Below are 8,333 nucleotides of genomic sequence, written 5' to 3'. Positions count from 1 at the left end.
GTGCACCATATGTGCTTAGTTAACCTTTCTCTTACTTCGTTGTTTTATAGTTTATGTTGCTTTTTTTTGGGGTTTTGTTCTTGTTGGTTTTCTAAAGTGTTTAATGCAAATGGAAATCCTATTCTAAGGTCTTAAGAATACTTTTAAAGGACAATTATGGATAAATATTTCAAGACAAGGCCTATGTCCCTAATGGTAACTTCCAAAACTTAGCACTTCAAAAGAACTTAAAACATCTTATTGATGGAATTAGCATTTAAACAAAAGTGTAAATATACAACTAGTTCAATCAAAATAAAATGCAATAACGAAACAATAAGCTAGTGACTATGAGACCCAGTATCCTTGTTGCTTCAGCAGAAGGACAGGATTATTCTATCATGTCATTAGTCATTAAAAGGCTATGTGCATCACTAATATACAATCAAAATAGAATGCAACAACCAAACAATGAGCTAGTGACTATGAGACCCAGTATCCTTGCTGCTTCAGCAGAAGGACAAGATGATTCTATCATGTCATTAGTCATTAAAAGGCTATGTGCATCACTAATCTACAATCAATCGGTTGAACACACTTGCATGAATTAAAATTGCATGAACGAAAAATCTAATCTATCAAACTTGAAAGCAATCAAATAACATAATGAAATCAAAGCAAAATTGAACACACTTGCATGAATTAAAATTGCATGAATGAAAAAATCTAATCTATCAAACTTGAAGGCAATCAAATAACATAATGAAATCAAAGCAATATTTACAAAATGAAATCTACTCTACCTTACATTCTACAAAGCAATATTTACAAAATGAAATCTACTCTACCTTACATTCTACAAAGCAATATTTACAAAATGAAATCTACTCTACCTTACATTCTAATATGCTCCATGACATCTACTTCACATCTCCTTCCATGTTGAGAACATCAAAGCTTTATTCAAATTCTTCAAAAGTAAAAAGTACAACAAAGTTCTCCAAAGCTTTCAAAATCCATCAAGGAAGAACTACAAACTTAAGAACTGGGACTAAAAATCTTAAGCTAAATAGACTAACGAATGAAGGAGAGAGATCTCCTATTTATACAAAAGATGAGAAGCCATCTCATTAATGAGAGTCCATGAATCTCTCCCTCTACTTCTAGAGTCCTAATCAAAATAGGAACTGATAAGACACATGTCTTCTTAGAGTTACAATACAATTAGGAGATGTGACACATATCCTCATGATCCCATGATTCTTTCCACTCAAATTCGAATTTGGCCTTAGGGTGCCAGATAAGGATCTTCTAGAAGCCTCCTTTCAACCTACACATGTCAACAATCTCAACCCATTTGTTAGGTATAAGCATATGCACATTATTTTCTAATGTTTAACCACAAATTCACTTAAAAGGCTTAGAAATAGTAAAGATTGGAAAAACATAAAGGTGGCCCAATGATAATGAAAGTGGGATGAATGTGGTGACATAGTAGTGAAATGGAGGTGAAATGGAGGTGATATAATGGACATAATAGTGAAAGTGTAATGGAAATGAATGATATTTTCAAGACTCAACACCATCCTTGGCAAGTATCCCTACCTATACATTGTCGATATCCAACCTCTATTAGTCTACAACTAAACTAGGAGTTGTGGATCAAAACTCCCTCATGGAAGGATTCGAACTATCATGGAGATCTCGAAGCAACATCATTGGCGGTGTAGGAATCTACCTACACTGATCATGCTAACTCATAATTAACACTTAGTTCTTGAATTACTTTCAAGAAAGTTAAACATAAGTCACAAGAGATATTAACAGGCATGAAATCTATGTAAAGTAATTAATGAAGCACTTAATAAATATTTATTATGAAATACAAAGCATATGTAGGAATATATGATTATCTTGCACTAGTGCAGGAATGAGAGGGTTAAGTAGAGATTAAAAAAAGGTTATTGTTTATGGAAATGGGGTAAAAATAGAGCAATTTGGGACACCAACAGTAGGCAACTGCAATGGTATGCTCAATTATTTTATGTATCATGGATAATAATGTGGGTGGTAGCGATCCTTCTTTCCATACATCCATCCTCATCAAGAAAGCCGATCACATAAAATGGCTCATTCAATTGGAAATGATCATCATAATGGGGGAAGGTGAAGGTGGTCACTTCCAAAATAATGAGAATGTGGGGTAACGTCTTCTTTCTCGTTGACTTTGTTGTAGAACTCATGTTTTGCATCACTACTCTTGGAGCATTTTCATAGTGAAAAGGGGGTCAAGTTCAAATTCCATGGCAGGGACTATGCATATGGATGGCTTGATTCTAAGGCTCTCTATGAGTTCTCAGGCTAATCAGTGAATTGGAGGAGAGGCATTGTCTATCATTTTGGGGATAGAGTTTTGTCTTCTCTGAAGACAAATTCTTAGAGATAAGTTTGTAGGGGACCATAGGAAGGGATCTGTGGAAAGGGAAAGCATGGAGCAATGGTCTCCTTGTTGACTAATGTTTCCAAAGAAATTTTTGGATGTTGTAACAGGCCTACTCACAAAACTTTGAGAGAGCCACCACTCAAGTTGGATATGGTGCAATATAAGTTGGACTGAACTTGGTCCTGGCAGCGTCGTAGTAGTCAAGGGCCCTCTTTTAAAAGGCTTTGTGTAGGCCCGCCCTCTCTCTATTCATCATGAGAGGCAGATAGTTTTGGGGAGCTATATGAAGCCGAATCCACCCTTCCCCAAGTTGTAATCAAGGATTCAATTTTTTTGATTTGAGACCCCTCTCAAGGGGTTATTATGTTTTCAAGTGTGAGCTACGGATTTGGTCTCCTCCCTTGCAGCCAAGATTCAACAATGGACGAGGATCCCCCTCTACATAATGCATCTCTTTTATGAGGGTCGACAACTTCAGGACATGAATAGGCTAAGTGAGCTAAACATACATTTGTGGCTACCAAAAAAATAGATTTTGAATCAGGGACCTGACGTGCATGTACTCTCTATGTGGAAGATTAAATGTGGGGGTTGAAAATGCATTGAATTTTACAAATGGAACATACCTTGGCGCCATCAATAGACTGAAGATCTGATGGTGGGGTTTGATAACGGGTCTACTACTGGTAAAACCCTCATTCGTAACTCTCTACAATCCTATTTGGCTATTTTCTTGAAAGCCCTCTTCAAATCATTGTCACATGCATTAAATATACAAATTAATGGTTTCAAAACCTTGTTTAAATGCAAAATTTTCCTCATATTTCCAATACATTTTCCTTAATTGGGAAAACCAAAATCCCTCAAAGGCCTCAACAATTATCAATATTCTCCAAAAGTTTGTACATAGTAACTACTTCCCTACATGTGATAAGTCGTCAAGCTACAACTCCATAATGCATTACTACCATGTAGAACTCATATAGATCTATGATAGCTACAAAATAATCTTGTATGGCTCTTGCCTTTTGAAATATGAACAAATCCTCCTTAGTCTTGGAACGTAAATAAATTTGTGCTTATATTTTTCAAAAATGTTGAAATTTTCCCTTGCCAAAAAACAATAGATACAATTTTAGTTGTATTTGAGCAACAAACTACTCTTACTCTTACATATTTTTTTGGTTTATGTTTGAAAGTATTTATCATAATAACAATAATTCTCTAATTTTAAGATTTGGGTTTGTATGCAATGATTTTCTTAAAGCTTACTAGTAAGAATTTGAAATCTCTCAAAGGAAGCAAGTGCTTTTAACTTGGTTGTACTGAAAACATTTATGTATTCTTGCATATTTGGTGGGTGAAAACAAAAGAAAGCATATAGTAAGTGGATTTAATAGTTAAAAACAAGTGTTACTTTCCTAAAATTCATAGGAGAAATTTGGAAGGGGTAGGGTATGCATCCTTCTATATGTTAAATAAATTCAAATTATTATGTGAATGGGGTTGTAAGACCCTTTGTTTCCATCTTGAGAAAATGTAGTTCTCTTCTAGTCAGTTGCATATTTTAGTTTGTCATAAGAAAAATAGGTTATTTTCCTTAAGATGTGAACATCTCATTTTAAGGAGTGTGATAGTACAGTTTCAATGAGACATTAACATATGAAATGAACATGCACATTTGGGATGCTATTGTTATGTTATACTTGAGGCAAGAGTGCACATCTAGGAAGACTCTAACAAGGGTTGAAGAGGTGGACTAGTTGTTAAGAAAATTTAAGATGTTTGACGAGTTGTATGAAGGAAACTTGGAACTGGTACTAAGTGAAAATTCCTTTATCAATGTTGATACCATCTCCCTGGCATAACCATTTTGCAACATGAATAAGAAATGTGAAATACATGTTTGGCCCACTAAAGAAGTTGGAAAGGTTGTTGCAACAGATATAGATGGTTATATCATGTTTCGAAAGGAGGTTTGGAGATTGGAAGGTGACCGTTGGAGTAGATTTTTCATGGAGTGCCACGCAGGTTCAAGGATCAGATAGGGAGAAAATTATACAAATCCAATGAATATTCCATATTGCGTTAGGATATTACTATTTTGGGATATCCAAAGTTTAAGGTGCATTTTAAAAATGGCAGTGTAGTCTAAGCACTTGGGTGCATGCCATATCTTAATGATACCTTGGACTTTTGGTGTTTGTTAGTGGAGTTAGTGCATTTTGTTTAATGAATAATAGATAGAATGTGTTTAGTGAAGGAAAAAAGCCCACAAGCTAGAGATGACTTAACCATTTGGAATCGTAAGGTGTGTTATGCCATAGTTTGGAGGAGACAACTGGAACCATATTAGAGTGTGATGGGTTGTGCCATCAACTTATGTCCACTTACATGGGTTGAGATGTAAAGGTACCTCGTGAGTTGAGGAAAATGATTAAAATTCTTACCTATATAAAGTGTTTATGATATAAGATTAACGATTTTTTGTTGGAGAATGGAAGAGGAAAATAATAAAGGAGAGGTGTTGAGGTTTGTTGTAAATTAATCAAAAGGAAGTGAAAGTGTCTCTTTTTAGGAGGACTTTTTAAGTTGTCTCTTCAAATAGGACTAAATTTTATTGTGGCTAGGTAATTGGCCTCAAAAGAATTGATTAGGTACTCTACAAATCCATGATCTAACATATCTAAGCTAGCCCATTAGATAGATTCATAATGGGCAAAGATTGCAAAGGATAAGGTAAAAATCTCTCCTCTGTAATGTGGGTTTTAAACATTACATTTGAGAATGCTAAAAACAAGGTCATAATATTTAAAGGAGCTCGTTGATTTTACCAAAACCCAATGCCAATGCTTAATCCATGGCGTGATTATTTTTATTTGGGTTTGGTCTTGAACCAGGAGATTTATCTCATCCTCTCAAGAGAGCTCATGTTTGAATATTATGACAACAAATATGGCACACCATATTATTACAGGATTTCAAGGGAGGGGTATGCAAAGGAAGTGGAAAAAATCAAAACTTCAGTTTGAGTCAAAGGAGGAATATCTATTATAGGTGTCTCTAGAGGTCTTAACAAAGGTGAAGGGGAATGGAGTTTACATCCTATTGCAACGCCTTATATTCCACCATTTGAGGTTCTAGAGAGTGTTGAATTTGAGGGTCATAGTTGAAAGTTCACAAATGTTTTAAAAATCAGAAGGTAGGTGTGATTTAGCATAGGATTGGTTCTTACGTAGTTGACCTTTTAGGTGATATTTCCTAGCCTTTTCTTCCATGGAACCCCATTGGATATTTCATAGAATTTTTTGTTGTGCTTATGTCATATATGATGTTTGAATGGGATGCCCTTGTAGTCTAAGTCTTAAGAGAAGTGATGCATTGATGTCGTAGTTTCATTTCACCACATAACTCATCTTTGATATACGAATTTACCAATACCCTCTCCACCTTCATCTCCACATAGTATTTGAAGGTGATGTCAGCCTCCATGAATTCCCCTACCTTGTTTTCCATTTCCCTATGGGTTTGTTTCAACCATAATGTAATTTTAGTCCTAGAAGTTGAACATAGATAGGGGCCTTGTCTAGTCTCTCTCGAGTGGGATCAAAAAGAAGGGTTAAATGCTTAAGAATGAAAGGGGTGAAGTCGACACTCCAAACCTTATTTAGATCCAATGAACCTCTTCATACTTGTTGAAAAATAAAATGAGCCAAAATCTTACCAATATCATGTGAGGGAGTATTAGGGAGTGCCACGAAAACACAGGGGAGAACTAGTTCGAAATGCATGGAAATGAATGAACAAGAGTGTGTAATAGGGAGTGACAAGGAGTCCTAGGTGTGTTAAGGAGGGAGTGACAAGGTTATACATTAGGTAGTGCCAAGGCATGTTAAAGTGCTAAGGCTTGTCAGGGAGTGATAAGGTGTGCCAGGGAGAGCCAAAACATGTAGGAATGTAGGGGATGTAACATGTGTCACACTGTGCCAAGGGATTGTTAGATATTTAAGGTACTATGGAATTTGAAGATGTAAACTATGTTTCTTAGTTGGTTTATGGCCACAGTTGGGTGTCAGACTTGACTTGGTAACTTGTTAAGTGGGATGAGTTGAGATTGGGACGTGAGTAGACTAGGATGAGTTATAAGCAGTTCTTAAGTGAACAAGGCATAGTCTAGTTGTAGTAATCATAACTTGGTAAAGTTTTTGTAGTCGAGGGAGGACTTGTTTGGGTTCCCAAGTCCCAAAAAAGATAAGGGTAGTTGTGAGGGAATGATAGATAATGAGTGTTAGTGCATACCAAGGAATCAAAAGGTGTTCTAACACATCTCAAACAGTGTCAATACATTCTTAGGAGTGATAGGAAGTGGCAGGGCATCACAAGAGACAACTAGCTCAAAATCCGTGGAAATGAATGAGTAAAAAAGTGTGCTAATGAGTGTCAACGAATTCTAGGTGTCCTAAGGATGAAGTATGTTAGGAGAAGTTTGGAATAGAAATTGTGGGAGGAAAGAATATGATTGAAATAAGGGGATGAAAAAATCAATTTCAAACAAATGGAGACTTTGGGTTGGCCACAACAATGTGTTTTCAATGACTTGGTTGGATTCCCAAGCCACAAAAAAAGTAAGGCTATCTATGAGGGCATGATAGCTACGAAATGCCAAGGTGTGCCAAGGAATGGTAAGAACTACTAACACATGATAGGCGGATCCAAGACATGATAGGCATGGCAATACAAGCCAAGTGCTAAGGCATGCTAAGATGTTCCATGTTTCGAGGTGTGGTGCCAATGCATGCTAGGTAGTGGTAGGGCCAACTGCCAGGGAAACACAAGGGAGAACTACTTTCAAATGCATGGAAATGAATGAATAAGAGTGCATAATAGGGAGTGTCATCGATGTCCAGGTGTGCTAAGGAGGGAGTGATAAGGTATGCTAGGTAGTGCCAAGGCATCCTAGACTGTTAGGGAAGCATGCTAAGATGTGGCAAGTGCCAAGTTGTGCCAATGCTTGATAAGGCATGTTAGTGAGTGCTAGGGAAACACAAGGGAGCAGTAGGTCAAAATGCATAGAAATGAATGAATAAGAGTGTATGAGAGGGAGTGTCAATGAGTTCCAGGTGTGCTAAGGAGGGAGTGACATGGTATGATAGTCAGTTCTAATGCATGCTAGAGTGACAGGGAAGCATGTGTCCAAGATGTGCCAAGGTGTGCCAATGCATGCTAGGAAGTGTTAGGGAACACCAATGAAACACAAGGGAGCACCAGGTCAAACTAATGCATGGAGATAAATGAATAAGAGTTTGTGGCAAGAAGTGTCAACGAGTTCCAGATGTGCTAAGGTGGGAGTGATAAGTTATGTTATGCAGTGCTAAGGCATCCTAGAGGCCATCACAACAAGTCAATATGTGCTAGGTGCCAGGGTGTGTCAATGCATGAAAAGGAGTGTGTTATTAGGCTATTTTACCCCTCTAGGTCACTGACCCTTAGTACTTGAGTCTGAATGAATTTTTCCAGATTCGGTACTCTTTTTATACCAAGTTGACCCAAAGTAACTTGCACAAAAGCCTGTGGGAGTGACCAAGGAATTTTCCCCTCCTTTAAGTGCTAGTGACCAGGGATTTCTTCTAGAGTGCCTTAGTCCCTAGGAGATCAGTTTGACTCCTCATCTATTCGAGATGGACAAGACTTATCTCTTAGAAGTTTTAATGACTTCTCTTTGTCCTCAACATCTAGATACATTCTTCTGGGACCTCTCTTATGCCTATTTATAGTGGACCATCTTAGAGGTTTATCTAGTTTTGGAGATTTGGAGAGCTAGTGTTGAGATTTTGATCTAGGGTTTATGCTGCTATGAGAGTGTAAGGTCCCTTTTCACTAGCCTACTATTTTGCATGCTCACTTCTTGGAT

This window comes from Pinus tabuliformis, chromosome 2_2 (genome assembly GCF_031772625.1).
Source record: "Pinus tabuliformis cultivar Carrire ecotype Pingquan chromosome 2_2, CPIR1, whole genome shotgun sequence".
Lineage (NCBI taxonomy): Eukaryota > Viridiplantae > Streptophyta > Pinopsida > Pinales > Pinaceae > Pinus > Pinus tabuliformis.
This window is presented reverse-complemented; position numbering follows the sequence as displayed.